Raw genomic sequence first — 20,613 nt, forward strand, 5'->3', positions numbered from 1 at the left:
AGGTCTCGACTCTGCAGAACCCAGAAAAAAAGTCCATCAAAGAGTGGACCATTCAAGTAAACCTAGCCAAGTGTGTAAGAGGATATCACATTCATCATGAATCACCCATCAGCCCCCAAACATTGCAAATCATCAAAATCACATTTGCAGATTAGTTGAACAACACCCTCACTGTCTTCCACCACATGAAACACCATGCTCACACTCACTACACTCACTCAATATAAATGTATCACTCATTGGTACAATAGTTACATCTTCCAATTCAATCATGGTGGTACACATTTGCTGTTACATCTCCTCTTTTCCCATGGAAGCAACACAATGGATGTTGTGTAAATTATTAGTGGGGCAGCCCAGCCAGCTAGGGAATTAAAAAAGGAGGATAGGGAGGATGGAACAAGCATTGTCTTCGTGTCCTTTAAACAAATGGATAGGCTTTTTCTGTTCACACTGGTCCAACTCTAATCCATCCATAAATGTAAATAAATAGTGGGGCTGCTTAAGTCAGACACCGAATATCTAAATGTTCCTCTAGCTATATCCATTTTTTATGCAATACAGTTTGTCAATAATATGAATGTTGGTTTTATTTTGGCCTCAGTCAGGAAAGTAGGGTTCATTCTCAAACTCACAGGGTTCACCCAGAGGTTGGTCAGCTAATGCACTTGTTTCTAACCATTGACCCTCATCCTTCTCCTGTGCTGTTTCAGGAACAGTGTAATCTTGTGGCTTGAAGTGTTGGTCATTTTATTCATGGTCAATCTTTCCACATTGTGAGGCTAGAGACTTGTCATTCTGACTGTGACAAAGGCACCAGCTTCAGTGAACACGTGAAAAGACACACTGGCTACTGGATGAGCCAGATACTTTATTGCCATCCTGCTGAGCTCGGACCATTGGTCCTTTTTTCCATACCAATAAACCAATGGGTTTTGATCCAGATATACCTCTTTTGGGTCATCCTGAGAGACTTAGAACATCCTCTGAATTTTCATTGGTGCTGTCACTTGCCCGTCCTATGTTGCCTTCACCTCTGCACTTGACTTGAGTCCTGTCACTTGCAGAAGTTGGGCCTGATACTTTTGTTGCTTGTATTGTTGCTGGTGTTGTTGTTTCTGATGTCATTGCTGGTGTTGCTGGTGTTGGCTGCTGTGGGACAACCGCAGCACTGCCCATTCTGAACATTGAAGGCTGCAGGTCAGAATTTCTGCCCAGGACTCTAACTTCCAGCTGTCCTTCATCCAGGTCTCTCGCTTGCTCTACATCTAAAGCAAAACATCCCCTTCTGAAAAAGGAAAAAAGTGGCCTGTATTTTTTTTACACCGCTAATCAAGTATTGTGGCACAGATGTACTCCTTGGAGGACACAATCTCTCTTTGCAAACTTGGGTTAGTAGCCAAATAAAAGATTACGTTTGTGACACTTTTTTATCTGTTCCTGCAACAGATGGTACAACAAGATAGCTTGGCTCATTGCACTGTCCTCTTTGCTGACTTTCCATGAGAAAACCTCAGAAGGAAGCAGCATTTGCGTCAGGCATTTGACTAGGCCCCATTTGTCCATCTTCATGGTCATGCTTTCCCAATTGTATTCCTTCCTCTTTGAAGGTCATAATCAGTGAGTGATTAGTCTGTACTGCTCAAGCAAACATTACATAATGTAGTAGATTGTGTTCCACGGTGTTGCCACTTCCTGTATGAGGGCTTTAACCATGACTATATTAACATGCTGAATGATCCTCAACTGTTTCCGGCCTTTACAAAAATGACTAAAATGACTGCAGATTCTTCTGCAGGTCACCAGTATGTTCCTGACTATGGCCCTCATAATGACCCTGATGGTAAGTGATAAAGTGGCAGTAATTCCGCAGGCTGGCGGTAATTACCACCAAATTATGACCATGGTGGTGATAACTCCCATAGACAGCCAATGTACCACACCAAACGCCAGGGCGGACACAACACTCACCATGGTGGTTGCCGTCAACACCAAGGCGGAAGAAAAAGTACTGCCCACCATAATAAGACCCTACAATCTGCCATGTTTTCCGGGGCGGTACCAACATCATCAAAAGCCTGGTGGAAATGCATCACAGAAGAGGAAAGACTTACCATTGGAGACACAGGGAAGAACAACGCCGCCATTGTATCCGAACTGCAAGTTTTTCCGATGATCTTCTACGTTATGCTCCACCTGGAACACCAACGCTGATGAAGACAATGACGGAGAGTACAGCTGCCCAGCACACAAGGGAGAGAGGGAGGAAAACGAGAGTGACACACACACACACGCACAGCACACACCCGACACACACACACCATACACACAACCAGCTCCACACGAAAAACAACTTGCACCCGATAGACAGCAGAATAATGCAATGAATGCACCAAGGTGAATGTAATAATATCAACAGCTAATAAAGAATCCAATTGTCCATGAAACAGATATGTACAAATGTGCAGAAAGGGACACTGTCCAGTCCAATGTTCAAAGGGCCCACCTGGCCACAGGGCACAGTCCAATGTCTAACTCGAATCCTGACCTCATCTGAATAGAACTCTGCAGGAGCATCAGTTTGCAAGTGGGCAGGCACCTCAGGGTGATGGGGTACCTCAGCCAAAGTCGGGAACAAGCCCACTGGTTCTGGAGGGGGCTCCATAAGCAGTTCTCTCTACTGTGGAGTGCAAGGCCACAGTCTCTGGAGTGGGTGTCTTTCCCACTAGTTCTGGAAGAGGCCCCTCGTACAGCAGCCCCTTCCGCTGGTGGTGATGGCTACACTTTGGTGGTAGATGGGCTGCCTCCTGGGCATCCTCTGCAGGTGGTGATGGGTGCACTGTTGTGGCAGATGGAGGTGCCTCCTGGGCAGCCTCTGCAGGTGGTGATGGCTGCACTGTTGTGGCAGATGGAGGTGCTTCCTGGGCAGCCTCTGCAGGTGGTGATGGCTGCACTGTTGTGGCAGATGGAGGTGCCTCCTGGCTGCATTTCCTCAGCTGGCGGTGGGGGCCCCGTGACCACTGCTGGTGGTGGAGGTGTTGCCCCAACAGCCTCCGCTGGAGTAGAGGGCTTCGTCCTCTCCATGATATGGGGCATGGAATCCTTACCCTTCAAAGCAGGAGGTGCAGGCTCCTTACCCTTCTTGGCTGGAGGTGTAGACTCCTTCCCCTTTTTGGCTGGAGGTGTAGACTCCTACTCCTTCTTGGCTGGAGATGTGGTATCCTTCCCACAACGACTATGTGGTGCCACCACTGACTGCGTGGACTGTTTGGCTGAGGTGCTGGGCTGGGTTGTTGGGACCCTGCTCTTATGGGCAGGACGGGGATAGGGAGGAGGTCAAGTTGGGCAAGGAAAAGCTTCTTAGGGACAGTAGGGCTGGAGGAGGGATGGGAGTGGAGGTTGAGGGAGTGGTCGTAGGAGGTGTGTGGCTGCTGGATTTGGGTGCAGGTGCATGGGCAGTATGCTGATGCGAGGTGGATGGCTGTTGGGTGTGTGAGTGCTTGCGTTTGTGTCCTTTCGGAGGGGGGACAGACAGGGTGGGAGAGGACACAGGGGATGTTGTGGAGGTGCCTGCTAGTGAGGTGTGTGTGCTGCTTGGTGTGGTGATGCTAGTTGTGGATGTTAGTGCAGTGCATGCATGTGTGAGTGTGGACATGACTGTGAGGGAGGTGGAATAGGAGAAGGGGAGACAGTGGAGGTAGTGGATGCTGTTGTTTTTGGAACTGTCTGGTGTTTGTGTGAGTGCTTGTGGAATGAAGTGTGGTGCCTGTGTTTGACTGTGTCACTCTTGGGTGTGTCTTGTGTGCATGCTCATCAGTATGTGTGCATGGGATGGGTTGGGGTTGAGGAGACTGGGACTGGGAAGTGGTAGTTGAAGGGGGGACGGTAGAAGCAGGGGCAATGGCTGCCATCAGAGAGGAGGCCAGAGCCTGAATCGATCTCTGTTGGGCCACCAATCCACCGTGGATGCCCTCCAGGAATGCATTGCATTGCTGAACCTGGGATGCCAGCCCCTGGATGGCATTCACAATGGTTGACTGCCCTACGGAGATGGATCTCAGGAGGTCAATAGCCTCCTCACTTAGGGCAGCGGTGCTCACTGAGGCAGGGACTGAGGTGCTTGGGGTGAAAGAGATGCCCACCCTCCTGGGTGAGTGGGCATGGGTAACTCGCTGAGGGGCTACTGGGAGAGCAGTGCTGGTACAGGGGGCACACACATCTTCATGCATCCTCCTCACATCCATCATGCCCAATGTGTACTCACCTGTTAGTCTGGAGGCCCATAGAGCAGTCCCTCCTGGGGTAGGACCCCATCCACCAGTCGCTCCAACTCCCCCAAAGTGAAGGCAGGGGCCCTTTCCCTGGTCACACGAGCCATGATGGGTTCCAGGCACAGGTCACAGCAGCACACGCAGTGTATGTGTTCTCCTCCTGTTGACGGTCAGGAAACAAGTGAGGAATCAGATACAAAATGGCAGTCAGATCTGCGGCAGTGTACACCGTCACCACCTGCGCAGATCCCAATTGGCCACTGTACTCCATACATCCTCATATTATCAAATGAGATATTGCACGGCGGTGCAAGACCGCCTTCCGCCACAATGCCAAACGTAGCAGAGTTACCTCACTTTCACCTGTCTTTACACACAGGACAGACGGTCACCATTTCAAGGGGGGACAGTGGTCATATAGACATTAACTGTGTCACAGATTAGATTGGCACATACCTCGCCATTAACACCGACCCATTACATAAATGCACCATGGACACTGAAGTTGTGGTTCCATTGTTCCAATTGTGACAGCCTACTCACTCTGGTGTCCCTTAGATACTTACTGCTGCAGATGAATAGGAGGTGGAGACATACCCCCGTGTATAGACCACTTGTGGACTTGGCTACACTCGATGAAAGGCTCATTATGCTCACCTATAGACTGGACAGGGCTACAATCACAGAGCTGTGAGGCCGATTGGAACCAGACCTGATCTCATCTATCCGTCATCCAACTGGGACCCCTCTCTTGTGCAAGTGCTATCAGTGCTCCATTTCTTGGCAACTGGTTCTTTCCAAGTGACAGTGGGCTTGGTAGCAGGAATGTCAACGCCAATGTTCTCAATCCTGCTGGCAAGAGTGTTGTCTGCCCTGGTAAAACACATGTGCAGCTACATTTCTTTCCCCAGGGTGGAAGATTTGGGCACTGTGAAGGCCGGATTCTATGCAAGGGGACATATCCCCAATATTATCGGGGCAATTGATTTGACACATATTGTGTTTGTCCCCTTACCCGCCAGAATGAACAGGTGTTCAGGAATCGTAACAGTTTCCATTCACTGGGTGTGCAGATGGTGTGCCTGGGTGGAGCAGTACATCTCGAACGTCAGTGCTAAGTATCCTTGGTCGGTGCATGATGCCTCTGTTCTGAGGAATAGCAGCATCCCAAATGTGATGGCCCAACTACAGAGGCACAGGGTGTGGCTAATAGGTGAGCCTTGGTCCCCATCCACTGTATGCCAGTGTATGCCTTCAGGTGATCCCCCATAGGATTGTGTGAGGCTAAATGTGGTACCTCAATACTTGCAGGTGACTCTGGCTACCCAAACCTATTGTGGCTGCTGACCCCGTGAGGAATGCCAGGACAGGGGCTGAGGAACATTATAATGAGGCACAAGGGTGAACCAAATGGATCATCGAGAGGACCTTCAGGCTCATGAAGGCTAGGTTCAGGTGCCTCCATCTGACAGGTGGCTCCCTGTGGTACTCACCCGAGAAGGTCTGCCAGATTGTAGTGGCATGCTGCATGTTCCACAACCTGGCCCTCAGACGCCATGTACCTTTTCTGCAGGAGGAGGGGACTGGAGATGCCCCTGTGGCAGCAGTAGACCCTGAGGACAGTGAGGAGGAAGAGGATGAGGACAACAGAACATCAGTTATCCGTCAATACTTCCAATGACACACAGGGGAGACAGAGCAACTGACCATTCCTATGATTATTGGTGTATGATGGCATTAACTTCCTTTGCATCTCAACTTACTGTCACCTATGGCTTATCATTTTACAGATGTTGGTGATATAACAACTGTGTTCTGATGTGCTGTCTACAGACAGCTACAGGACATTATTTCTATGCTCTCACTGTGTTCAGTTCATTTGCACTAGATGTGACTGTTTCCATAACTGCACATTATCAAAACATAAAACACTAGTAGTCAAGTTGCGTTCAACGGTGTTTATTGTAGTGGTAAGAAATTGAGGGGAAAGTGCAACGGAAGGGGTTAAGATGGAGGAGAGTCCAGGGTATTCTTCCAGTCTGTTTGTAGCACAGGTCCATTGTCCAAGTGGTCACAGGAAGGGGAGCAAAGGCAGTTCAAAGTGGACAAGGTGACTGTGTGGGACACAAGGGGGACAATCAGGAGAGTCTAATTTCCTGGCGGTGGTCTTGGCAAGTGTCTCTGGCTTCTGTCTGGTTCGCAGGGAATGTTTACAGGATGGTTCACCTTCTGCAGGGGAGGGGTGCTGGTGTCCTGCATGTCCTGTGGTGGGGCCTCCTGCCCACTAGCTGCAGTGGAGGTGAAGGGCTTGTCAATGGACTGGTTAGTGGTAGGGGCCCGCTGCTGTGCTGTTGCCACCCTCATGATGTTGGCCATGTCTGCCAGCACCCCTTCTATGGAGATCAGGGTAGTGTTAATGGCCTGCAAGTCCTCCCTGATCCCCTGATACTGTCCCTCCTGCAGCTGCCTGTTCTCCCTCATGTTGTCAAAGATCTGGTCCATCGTGTCCTAGGAGTGTTGGTAGGCTCCAAGGATCTCTGCAAGTGCCTCCTGGAGAGTCGGTTCCCTGGGCCTGTTCTCCCCCAGGGCACACAGCAGTACTCCCAGTGTCCATTATGGCCTGTGCCTCTGTCCCCTGAACAGTGTTCCCACTGCCACTGACCCCAGATCCCTGATTGTCTTGGGTATGAAAGTGGACTGGGGACCCTGTACAGGTGGGCACACTGCTGATTGACGTGTTCTGGGGACAGAGGTGTGTGCAGGCTGGGTGGGTGCTGTGGTGTTGTATACTGATGGGGGAGGCTCTGTGGTGGACTGTGAGTGGGCTGGGGTGACCGGCTGTCCAGTGGTCCCTGATGGGCCAGGTTGTTGGTCCAGATCCAAAGTTACTGTCATCACTAAGGGCATCTTCTGTTGGGGGACTGGATAGTCGTGGCACCTCCTCTCTGCTTAGATTGGCTGGGGCACCTGTGGGGATAAAAGTGATGTATTATGTGTCATGTCTGTGACATTTTGTACATCCATATCTACCCCTCTAACGTTGGTGTTGCCCTGCCACCTTTTACTTTTGTATGGTGATGTATTGTGTGATTGTTAGTTTCCCTATGCTGTGCATGCTTTAGTGATGGGTGTCCATGTGGGGCTGGAAGGGCTGTCCGTGCATTGGAATAGCATGCAGGTCTTGGCATTGGGGTTAGTCATATGTGTAGGTGCAGTGTGTGGGATGGAGTGGAGTGATGGGAGTGGGGGAGAGGGTGTGAGATGGCATGCAGGTATGGGGTGATAAGTGTTAAATGTTAACTTACCAGTATCCAGTCCTTCGGCTACTCCAGCGAGTCCCTTAAGATGCAGTATTGCCAAGAATGGCTCCTCCCATGCTGTGAGCTGTGGGGGAGGAGGTGGAGGCCCACTGCCAGTTCTCTGTATGGAGAGCTGGTGCCTTGCTGCTATGGAATGTACCTTCTGCTGTAGATCGTGCCACCTCTTCCTGATGTCGTCCCTTGTTCTTGGATGTTGTCCCACGGCGTTCACCCGGTCCACGATTCTCTGCCATAGCTCCATCTTCCTTGCATTGGATATTTTCTGGACCTGTGTTCCAAAGATCTGTGGCTCTACCCTGACAATTTCCTCCACCATGACCCTTAACTCCTCATCAGTGAAACGGGGGTGCCTTTGTGGGGACATGGGTGTTGTGTGGTGTGTTTGGTGAGAGTGTGTTGAGTAATGTGGTGGGGTGTGTGATGTGGGTGCGTGAAGGATGCATGGGTGTAAGTGGTGTGTGTGTCTAGTTGTCACAGTGGTCTTGGTGTCAGTCTGGTGGCAATAATTTGTATTTGTAAAGGGCTGTGGGAAATGTGGGTGTGTGTTTTATAGTGCTGTGGATGTGTGGGTGTAGTGTGTGTATGAGTGTCAGGTGTGTGTTTTTAGTATTGGCCAATGTAGTGTTGTTTTGTATGTGGGTGTCCATTCTTAGCGCAGCGGTATGTACCGCCAATGGTTTATCGCCGTTGAATGTCAAATGTGATGATTCGTGGGTCATAATGTGATTGGTGTTGTTTTGTTGGTGTAACGGTATGAGTGTTGGGACTGACACTTTTCCACTGACCTTTGGGCTGGCAGATTGTGTATGTGACTGTATTCTGTTGGATTGGTGTGTGTGTGTATCATAATATGGCAAACGGATATTCGCTACTATGGTGGTATGTTGGCAGCTGTCACTGCGTCAGTAAGCGGGATTTACCGCAATGTCATAATGAGGGCATATGTCTTCTTTTTTGAGAAAGTGCAAAATCAGGTTCATGCAATGGGTCAAACACGGGACCCTGAAATATCCATCATCTGCTAATCCCTTGACTATATTGCAGCCATTGTACATAGCAAGAGATCTAATTGAGAGACCTCTGGTTCGCAGCCATTCAAACATCTTGCTGTTAAATTCTTCCAAGATGTCTGCATCTATGTGGGCTCTCTCCCTGGTGAACATTGCTATTATTGAAAGCCTCCAAAGTTTCTTCAGAACTGAGACCTATTGAAAGCTGTTTCCTAACCCCACAAAAGAGATCCAGTGTGCAGTGATACTCATGTAATCAGTTGCTTGGCAACTGGTCCACATGTTTGTCGTCAGGTGGGTAGCATGAACAGCACTGTGTCGCAAAGATTGTCCACCCAATTGCAGCACATTGTGATGAGCACTGGAATAGCAACTCTGACAGGATAGGTCCGGCTGAAAACATTCCGTTTTGGGGAGATGGCTGCCAGAAATTCTGAAAATCCCACTCCTTTCACTAAAGAAGAAGGGAGGAGATCCAGGCTTAGCATTTAAGCCAGTTTCCTGATATACAAACATGCCAATGGGGGGGTCCCTTATGCCTAAACGTGCTTATACTCATAGCCTGGATTTTCTTCCTTTCTGGGGCCACTGATAAAGGTGACTTTCGAGAAGTAGGTGGTGGTAGACTCAATGTGCATCCTGGATGCCGTGGTGTCTCCATCTGACTCTGGGACTTTTTGTGCCACTGGGAGGTCACTGAGGTGGATGATTCTGGTGCACTGCTGGTGACAGAGCTGCTTTGTGTGAGGATGTCACTGTATTCTTCCTCACCTCCCACCATGATTGGATTTGTAGCTGATGCTTCTCGGGTCTCTTAACCTTCTCCACCGCAACCATGTTCAGCAATTTTTTTTAAGGTGCTAATCCCACCGGATTGCATGATGTTTTTTGATTTGGGTCGTTTGGCCTCCAGTACCATAATGTGAACCAGGCTTACCTCGAAAAACACTTGCGCGCCAAATCAAGCATATTACAATGTTCACCTGTTTGCTAAGCATGAATAAAATCCCAAACTGGGGAGGAGTATTTTCTTAGTTGGCCACTGCCAGTGCCTGAAGAAGGACTGGAGGTAGGTGGGTGTGTTGCGAGTGCCCTTCTGCAGTATATACTTCTACTAAGGTAGGGGTTGGTGGAGATCTCAGCTAGGGCTTTAAAAAGATAGGAGCCAGTGGTGCTACCTGTGCCACATCCCTCGGAGCAGGTTGAATAGTAATTTTGGACTCCTATGTGTCAGCATCTATGAGTGACTTATTGCTGTCACCCTCCTCATCATTCCCTTTCATATTTCTAAGGTTTTCTTTTCCCTTGCCTCTCCTGCCATCTTCCGGATTCCGCCGGTGTTCACTCCCTACCCCTATAATCATTATCAGAAGTTGTGCTTGCAGAAGATGTTGGAATAGTACCCTTTCTTTTTTTTGCTGGAGATCTTGGAGACAATGATTCCAAAAGAGGAGGTTCTTGCTCGACCACCGGCTCTGCTCCAACTTCAAGAAGATTTACTATTGTTGGCTGTGGCTGCTCTCCACTTTTCTCTGTTTCCTGAAAGGACTGGGTATTACTTTACGAAAGGGACTAATCCAATTCAACGTCACTGCTCGTTGGCGTCGCCATGATTGCAGGGGTTGCCTCACTGACAGATATTCAGGTGGTGCTCTTAATGTGGTAGTGCTGCTCCAAAGTACCTCCCTAGAAGCCGGTGTAACAGGCCCATGTCTCCCAAAAAAGGTTGCGGTCGGCGCACCACTAGTTGAAAGCTGCTTCTTCTCATTGACCAGTTTTTATGAGAGCAACTTTCTTTGGGCCACCTTAAAGCTCACAGTTGGTAGTGGCACTAAGCTGGCCAAGCGGAAGAGGTTGGAGGACTGACACCAATATACAGGCCTTCTGTTTGGCAGCACTGCTGGTGATGCCTGCTCCTCTCTCATGCACTTAAAAGCAAACAAGCAAGAAAAACATTTTGTGAAATGTGGCATTTGTGCAGTTTGAATTAGTACAAAGGCAATGTTAGTGTGGTTGGCTACTTAGGTAAAAATAAATCAACCACTTTAATGTTGAACCAAACCACCATACCATAAAATGTAATTTCTAATCAGGATAACACAAAATACAGATATAGTTATTTGTTTTATGTCCATCTACTCTAAAGATGACACCTATGGCATTCAGAGAAATGCATGGGTAAATGGAATAATCTATAAAAAAAAATGATGGTTAGTGTGTGCCTATGGCAGACCATGTGCTCCAAGGGGAAATAAAATAAATAATAATTAAAAAATAAATGATGCTGATGTGTCTGCAGTGCACTATAGCCAGGGTGTCCAGGAAGAAATGGAAGTATACCTAAAAAAAACTGAATGCTGTTGCACGGCTGTGCACCTATGATAGAAGGATGGATGGATGGAATGAGGCAAAATTAAGAAAAAAAAACATAAGTAAAAAATAAAATACAAAAATAAAAAAACAAAAATAAAAAATGAAATAAATTAAACATACAAATTAAAACATTAAAATAAAAAAGATAAATAATTGCAGATGTTTGTATGGGAGGATGAAAAGAAACCTATTGTAAGGCAAGGAGGTGCAAAATAAAAATTCCAATAACACATGTAATATTATATAAGCACTGTTCATCATATTCACAATGTATAAATACCACAGTGATCCTCAAGCACATTATTAAACTGATATCATATCTATCCATGTAAGCCTATGGCAAAGACACACTGGCTGGATGCACAAAATGTCTACCAGCACACAGTCAAACAACAACAGCGAGAAAGGAGGCTTGGGGAACAAAGAACACATGCAAACTTACAGCAGAGGCACACTATCTGTATGCACAAAATTGCCACCAGCCACATGGTCAAACAACAACAGTGAGCAAGCAGGCATGGGGAAAAACTACAAATGCAAACCTATGGTAAAGGCACACTGGCTGAATGCACAACATGGCCTCCAGCCACATGGTCAAACAACAACAGTGAGCAAAGGAGGCATGGGTAACATATTCAGGCTTATGGTCACAGACTACACAAAATGGTCCTGGGCCACATGTCATGGAGAACAAAGCAAATGGTGGCCAATGACAAACATACATACACTGCAGAGAAAAAGGAGACATGGTCACACTAAAGAAAACACTACTGTTAATTCAGCGATGCAAAACATGGACATTAATGGAGCTATACAATTTTACAATAACACACATCCTCCTACAGCATAAAATATTACCCCGCATAACACTTTTTACAGAAAAAAAATAATTGCAAACATAACCAACATTTTTTATTTATTCCAATGCCATCCCTGCCATAAATGAAGCTTGAAAAACATACATCACAGAAACATTTCTTTCATGCACTGATGACTATTAATACGGTGCCTACTGGATATATGGCCCATTGGAAGTCTAGGCCACATAACAAAATAAATGAATATTGCAAATATAACAAACATAGAGAAAGGGTAGTGAAATATGCAACATTTTTCTTTTACAGAAGATGAAAAATGAAATCCAAACAAATAACTAGGCCCCTACTTAAACTACAGACCACCCACCACAATCAAATGTAAAAACAAAAAAAGTACAAGTGCATGCCCTATCATTCAGCAACTTTATACAATAGTTTTTTAACTTAATTGTGTGATATCACAAAAACAAAGTCCTTAAATCCAAAGGTATATATCCAGCAGACAAAGACTGATCCTACCACCTAAAAAATACAAGTGAAAAGTGACCAGGAGATGAACAATGCACTGGGAGTAGCCTGCTGGACAGGAACAGGAAGTAGGAGTCTCTGGGGACTTCCTTCCTCTTGGAAAAAAAGTAATAAAAAAGCTTCTCTCACTAGAAATCAGCTGGAAAGTCTTTTGGAGAAGAAAATCCTTTTGAAAACCTCTTTTTGAGTAGATTTTGCTGCTTCTCGAGAAAATCTACTTGAGATGCATTCTCCCTTGTGAACGGCATCGTATTGGCACTGTCATGGCTACAAGTCTCACAAGAGGGTGCAAAATCTTGCACTCACTAGCAGCCTGAGAACATCATGGCACTCGCGAGCGAATGCTGTAGGAGGCTGGCCTGGTTTGTAGTGGGTACCTTCGTACTCACACCTTATACCAGGTCCAGTTATCTCTTATTAGTGAAGAAGTAGTGTTATAGCAGCTTAGGCTGATAGAGGTAGCTATAGCAGAGCAGCTTAGGCTGAACTAAGAGACATGCAAAGCTCATGCAATAGCACTTATAGTTACACAGTACTTATGCACAAGTAAATACAATACTCAGTGTTACCAAAAATAAAGGTATTTATTTGGTTGACACAGTACCAAAAATATCTTAGAGGCAATACTCCTTCTGGAGGTAAGTATTACACACAATATATACACTAGACACCAAAATAAGGTAAGTAAACAAGCATAGTATAGTGCAAACAATAGGACATGCTATAGAATGCAATGGGAGAAAATGGGTCTAGGGGTGACACAAACCATATACTATGAAAGTGGAATGTGAACCACGCATCCACCCCTAGACAAGTGTAGTGTGTGCAGAATCACTGGGAGAGTAAGAATACACTAAAGGTAAGTAACACACCCCACTCCAGAGCCCAGGAAAGTAGGAGTAAAGTACTGCAAGTTTCTTTAGGACACACTACACCTCGTCTTTGGAATTTTGCAGCAGCCAACAAAGTCTGCAAAGAACAACTACTGGATTATTGGACCTGAAGACCTGCAAAGGAAGGGGCCCAAGTCAAAAGAAGTTCCAGGAAGAGGGTGCAAAAGAAGAGTCCCTAGTTAGACAAAGACTGCAGAAATGCACCTTAGGAAAATGCCAGCAGGTTCCTGCATGATGCAAAGGATGTCCCACGAGGTGAGGATCGTTGCAGATGTGATTTCGTGTTGGAAGTCACCAACAAGCCTTGGCTACGACAAAAGTATGTTTTTCCTCAAAATGGTGCTGGATGGACCCAGGAGGAACCTGGGGGCCTCCACGATGTGTGAGGAGGAAGAGGGAGCTCTCAGCACTTTAGCGAGCCCTCAGGATGCCAGCCAGCACCCCCGGGAGTCACAGAATCCAGGGGCAAATGAGGTGCAAAATGCGGTTGAGGCAGCACAACAAAGGAAGGTCCCACACCGCCGGAGAACAACTCAGCGAGTTGAACATCACAGGATGGAGTGCTGGGGACCTGGGCCAGGCTGTGCACTAAGGAATTTTACAAACAATGCACAGAGGCCTCGGAGGTGAAAAAGACACAGTACACAGGGGTACTGTCGGTCTCAGGGAAGGCAAGGCCTTACCTCCTCCAAATTGCATCAGTAGGACCTCAGGACAGTCTATGTCAATGATGTCAACCCTCTGTGTCCTTAGGAGCATGCTAGTCATTGTAAGAGGAGTCCCAGGGTACCGATCATCATCTTAGGAGGTGCCTGCTTGGAGCAGGGGAATGACTCTGTCACTCCACGGGAGATTTCTTCAGTTCTTCTGGTGCAGGATGAAGACAGGAAGTCTCCAGAGCATTCACACCATGGAAACTGTTGCTGTTGCTGACTTGGAGCTGAGGTTGCTGAGGAAAGGTTTCTCTTGTAGACACTTTGTTGCAGTTACAGCGTTTCTTGGAGCAGGCTGCGGTTGATCTGAGGTCAGAAGAATCAGAAGTTGTTGCAGAGGATTCCTGAAGGATACTTGCAAGCAGAATCTGAAGAGAACCCACATGAGAGACCCTAAATAGCCCTGAGAAGAGGATAGGGTATCTTATCAGGTATGGACCTATCAGGAGCGGCCTCTGGCGTCACCTGCTGGCACTGGCCACTCAGAGCCATCCAGAGTGCCCCCACACCTTGCAAACCAAGATGGCTGAAGTCTGGGACACACTGGAGGAGCTCTGGGCACCACCCCTGGGATGGTGATGGACAGGGGAGTGGTCACTCCCATTTCGTTTGTCCAGTTTCCTGCCAGAGCAGGGGAGAAGGGGTCCCTGAACCGGTGTAGACTGGTTTATGCAAGGAGGGCACCATCTGTGCCCTTCAAAGCATTTCCAGAGGCTGGGGGAGACTACCCCTCCCCTGCCTGTAACACCTATTTCCAAAGGGAGAGGGTGTAACACCTTGCTCTCAGAGGGAAATGCTTTGTTCTGCCGTCCTGGGACTGGCCTGCCCAGACCCCAGGAGGGCAGAACCCTGTTTGTGAGGTGGCAGCAGTTGTAGCTGCAGTGCAAGCCTCAGAGAGCTGGTTTGGCAGTACTGGTGGTTCATGGTGGAGCCACCAGGATGCATGGAATTGGCTCCCCAATACTAGATTTGCAATGGGGGTACAATTTCGAAATCTTAGACATGTTCCATGCCCATATTCAGAGTTACCATTGTGAAGCTACATATAGGTATTAACTTATATGTAGTGCACATGTGTAATGTTGTCCCCACACTCACAAAGTTCGGGGAAATGGCCCTGAACTATGTGGGGGCACCTTTGCTAGTGCAAGGGTGTCCTCACACTCAGTAACTTTGCACCTAACCTTCAGAAAGTGAAGGTTAGGCATATAGGTGACTTATAAGTTACTTAAGTGCAGTGAAAATGGCTGTGAAATAGTGTGTGCAATATTTCACACAGGCTGCAATGGCAGTCCTGTATATGGGTTTGTCTGAGCTCCCTATGGGTGGCAAACGAAATGCTGCAGCCCATATGGATCTCCTGGAACCCCAATGCCCTGGGTACCTAGGTACCATCAACTAGGGACTTATAATGGGGGTCCAGTGTGCCAATTAAAATTGGTAACTTATGTCACTGGCCTACAGTGACAAATTTAAAAGCGGAGAGAGCATAAGCACTGAGGTTCTGATTAGCAGAGCCTCAGTGACAAAGTTAGGCACCACACAGGTATAAGCATTAGGCCACAAACTATGAGCACTGGGGTCCTGGCTAGTAGGATCCCACTGAGACTGGCAAAACATACTGACATATAGGTTTTTATCTAGGAGCACTGGGGTCCTAGCTAGCAGGAACCTAGTGACACAGTAAAAACACACTGACACACACTCACAAACAGGCCAAAAGTGGGGGTAACCATGCTAGAAAGAGGCTACTTTTTCAGAAATGCCAAAACAAATCTCGCACACATGAATGGATGGTGGAATTTGGGAACTGCACGTAGTGTGAAGTGCCCAAATTCCGAAAACTCCACTAGTGGAGCGGAGTTTTCCACCCAGGCCTATTTGAGTCCTTCTGTATTACTCTACTAGCTGCGGTAATATCGCCAACAGGCAGGCAGTAAAAAAAAAGGAATTATGACCACGACGGAAACCGCCAATACAGACAGACACTTTAAAACACAGACTGCCACGGCGGTAGCAACAAGCAGCGTGGCAGTAACCGCTAACAGCCAGACGGAAGACAATGTACTGCCCACCCTATTACAACAAGCCAATCCGCCAGCTTTTCCGGGGCAGTACCAACGGCATCAGAAGCATGGCGGAAATAGTACACAGAAGGGAAAGACTCACCTCTTGACACTCAAGGAAGAACCACAACGCCATGGAGCCCAAACTACAGGTGTTACCCATGCTGGTATACCTCCTCCTACACCAGGAACACGAACAGCAGCGAAGATGACCACAGTGAGAACTCTACCTAGCACACAAGTGTGGGTGAGAGGAAAAAGAGAGTGACACATACACACACACGCAACAAGCAACACCCCACCCCCAACACCATACATACCAACAGATACAACAACATTACATATACACCCCGTAACCCTCAGGAATAACGCAAGGATAAAAGGAAGTGAGTAAAGTCAGTGTAATAATATACATTTCGAGAAATACGTCCTCATAGCACAAAACAGTATCTACAATATATACAAATGGAGGGACACTGCCCAGTCCAAAATGTCCGTGGCCCACAGGGCCCTATCACATAGGCCAAGGCCACACTTGACTCCTGCCTCAATATGGAGAGAACACTGCTGGGGCAGCAGTTTGAAAATACACAGGCACCTCAGGGGGAAGGGGAAGGGGAAGGGGAAGGGGGAGGGCACCTCAGCCGGAAAATGGTAAAATGCCACTGCTCCTGGAGGGGGCTCCATGCCCACTGCTTGGTCCTGAGGAGTACAAAGCCACAGTCTCTCAAGTAGGTGGTTTGCCTACTGCTTGGTCCTGAGTAGTGCAAAGCCATAGTCTCTCAAGTGGGTGGTTTGCCCACTGCTTGGTCCTGGGGAGTGCAAAGCCACAGTCTTTCTATTGGGTGATTTGCCCACTGCTTGGTCCTGGGGAGGGCAAAACCAAAGTCTCTCAAGTGGATGCCTTCTTCCAGTGGTTCTGGAGGGGGCCTTGTGCCCAGTGTGCTTCATCCTGGCAAGGAGGGAGTGAGTGGATGACTTCTTCCACTGGTTCTGGAGGGGGCTTTGTGCCCAGTGTGCTTCACCCTGGCAAGGAGGGGGTGAGTGGATGCCTTCTTCCACTGGTTCTGGAGTGGGCTTTGTGCCCAGTGTGCTTCATCCTGGCAAGGAGGGGTTGAGTGGATGCCGTCTTCCACTGGTTCTGGAGGGGGCTTTGTGTCCAGTGTGCTTCATCCTGGCAAGTAGGGGGTGAGTGGATGTCTTCTTCCACTGGTTCTGGAGGAGGTCTTTTGCCCTATGATGCAGATCTTGGAGGGTGCAAGGTCAGTCTCGTACCTGGTTGTCACACCTACAATTTTTGCAGGGGCCAGGACGCACTACAGCCCATGGAAGCATGACTACACACTGCCCGCCGCCGGTCATGGCTGCTCAGTGGTGGCAGTGACGGGACTGGTGGCGGTGCTGCCTGTGGTGGGGGGAGGATCCAGCCCTTCTTCAGCAGCCTCGGGCGGTTGCCCGCTGGGGCTGCTGTTGCTGGCAGTGGTGGTGGCAGTGGTGCAGGTGGAGGTGCAGGTGGCGGTGCTGGCAGTGGTGCTGGCGGCAGTGCGGAGAGACTCCAGCCCTTCTCCTGCAGCCTCAAACGACTGTCCACTGGGGATGCTGCTGCTGGCAGTGGTGGTGGCAATGGTGCAGGTGGCGGTGCTGGCAGCTGTGTGGGGAGGCTCCAGCCCTTCCCCTGCAGCCTCAGACAGCTGCCCACTCGGGCTGCTGCTGCTGGCAGTGGTGGTGGCAGTGGTGTAGGTGGCGGTGCAGGTGGCGGTACTGCCGGCGGTGCTGGTGGCGGTGCGGGGATGCTCCAGCCCTTCCCCCCCACCCTCGGATGGCTGAAGTGATATGGCTGGTGTTGTTTGCCCAGTTGCTGCTCCAGCACCAGGCTCCATATCCATCCTGCCTGTGGTGTCTGTGCCTTTGTCATTGTCCTTGGCAGCTGGTGTTCCCTTCCTGTCCTTGCCAGCTACTGTTCCCTTCCTGCCCTTGCCAGCTAGTGGTGCCTCCTTGCTTCTGCCAGCTGATGGTGCCTCCTTGCTTCTGCCAGCTGGTGGTGCCTCCTTGTGTTTGCCAGCTGGTGGTGCCTCCTTGCTTCTGCCAGCTGGTGATGCCTCCTTCTGTTTGCCAGCTGGTGCTCCATTTTTGCCCTTGGCACCTGGTGCAGGCACACTGTCTGTGTGGATGGGTGTCTTCATGGTGCCTCTCACAACTGCAGTAAGGCTGCATAAACTACAGTGGCTGTGGACTGGGTGGCTGAGGTGCTAGCCTGGGTCCAGACCACCCTGGCTCGAAGTGAAGGATGGGGTGGGGCAGGGAATAGGTCAAGGGCGGAGAGGAAAAGCTTTTTAGGGACACTGGTGCTGGAAGAGAGTGAAGGTTTGGGAGTGGAGGAAGAGGAAGTGGTGGTAGGAGGTGTCTGTCTGCTGTGTTTGGGTGGCAGTTCGGGCTGGACTGTTCCCAGGAGGAACAGGGTCAAGACTGATTTGCATATGGCTGGGTCCAAACTGGGGTGGCATGGGGAGCAAAAGAACGATGGATTAAACCCAGATCTGTGACGGGGAGTGAGTGTTTGACAATGTTCAGCATTCCGTCCATCACTTGTTGTTTTTGCTTTGTCGCCCTAAGTGGGAAGGGTATGCCCAGACGTGGGTCCCGTGCTTCCCATGCCACTGGATTCAAGCTAGCCTGGCTGATGATGGGTGAAACCCCGAAACCGGTCCCAGGATGCTTGTTTCCGGTCCAGTGAGGACCTGGCTTGGCAGTTCGGGCTGGACTGTTCCCAGGAGGAACAGGGTCAAGACTGATTTGCATGTGGCTGGGTCCAAACTGGGGTGGCATGGGGAGCAAAAGAACGATGAATTAAACCCAGATCTGTGACTGGGGGTGAGTGTTTGACAATGTCCAGCATTCCGTCCATCACTTGTTGTTTTTGCTTTGTCGCCCTAAGTGGGAAGGGTATGCCCAGACGTGGGTCCCGTGCTTCCCATGCCACTGGATTCAAGCTAGCCTGGCTGATGCGGGGTGAAACCCCGAAACCGGTCCCAGGATGCTTGTTTCCGGTCCAGTGAGGACCTGGCTTGGCAGTTCGGGCTGGACTGTTCCCAGGAGGAACAGGGTCAAGACTGATTTGCATATGGCTGGGTCCAAACTGGTTTGGCATGGGGAGCAAAAGAACGATGGATTAAATCAAGATCTGTGACTGGGGGTGAGTGTTTGACAATGTTCAGCATTCCGTCCATCACTTGTTGTTTTTGCCTTGTCGCCCTAAGTGGGAAGGGTATGCCCAGACGTGGGTCCGTGCTTCCCATGCCACTGGATTCAAGCTAGCCTGGCTGATGAGGGGTGAAACCCCGAAACCGGTCCCAGGATGCTTGTTTCCGGTCCAGTGAGGACCTGGCTTGGCAGTTCGGGCTGGACTGTTCCCAGGAGGAACAGGGTCAAGACTGATTTGCATATGGCTGGGTCCAAACTGGGGTGGCATGGGGAGCAAAAGAACGATGGATTAAACCCAGATCTGTGACTGGGGGTGAGTGTTTGACAATGTTCAGCATTCCGTCCATCACTTGTTGTTTTTGCTTTTTGTGTTTGGGTGCAGGTGCATGGGCTGGATACTTTTGTGAGGTGGATGGCTGTTGGGTGTCTGAGTGCTTGTGTTTGTGTACTTTGGGAGGAGGGGGCACAGACACAGTGGATGGGATTCACTGTGGTTGACTGCCCAAAAGAGATGGATCATAGATGGTCAATAGACTCCTCATTGAGGGCAGCACGGCTGACTGGGGTAGGGCCTGAGGTGCCTGGGACGAAGGAGATGCCCACCCTCCTGGGTAAGCAGGCACAGGAAACACACTGAGGGGCTGCTGGGAGGGCGGTGCTAGTACAGGGGTGGCGGCTGTACCTGTAGTTGGGGTGGCCACAGAGGTGTCCGCCACAGCCAAGGAGCTTCCATCGGAAGAGGTGTCGTTGTCCGAACTGTCCCCTCCAGTGTCCGCCGTGGTGCTCCCCTCGCTCTCTGTCCCACTGGTGCCCTCACCGATGGTGGATTCGGCCTCTTGCGCCATGTGATGATGCTAATTCACACAAGGACAGGTTGACAAAACAAAAAGGGGGGTGGAAGAGACAGGGGATACACTTGGTCAATGCCAGCAACAAGACCACCGTTGGCATACTCAACACATAGGGAACAGCTCTATGCACTAGGCCATGCACTACCAGCTACAATGCTAGTCACCAGGCCATGGAGTACAATGCCTAACATCAATAGCAGCACAGCTGAAACCCACAGTACCCTGCCCAGTAGTAGATGCCCACTAGCATATTTGGGGTTGGAGTGCATCAGACCCTGACCATCATGGAACCTACCCTACCATGTTCATCCTGGCCTAGGGGCACCCACAGACCCACATCCCCCACCCAGATAGCACGTCAACATGTGCAATTTTCAGTATCTGAAACTGTACTCACCCCCTTGTGGCTGCTGTGATGCCTTCAAGCGCCCATCCAACTCCGGATAGCCCACCGCCAGGATGTGCAACATCAGGGGGGTCAGGGTATGACGGGCACCCCTTCCTCGTTGGGTGGCCATCCCCAGCTGGGCCTCCGCAATCTTCCTTGCCAAGCGGCGCAGGTCCTCCCA

This window comes from Pleurodeles waltl, chromosome 2_2 (genome assembly GCF_031143425.1).
Source record: "Pleurodeles waltl isolate 20211129_DDA chromosome 2_2, aPleWal1.hap1.20221129, whole genome shotgun sequence".
NCBI lineage: Eukaryota > Metazoa > Chordata > Amphibia > Caudata > Salamandridae > Pleurodeles > Pleurodeles waltl.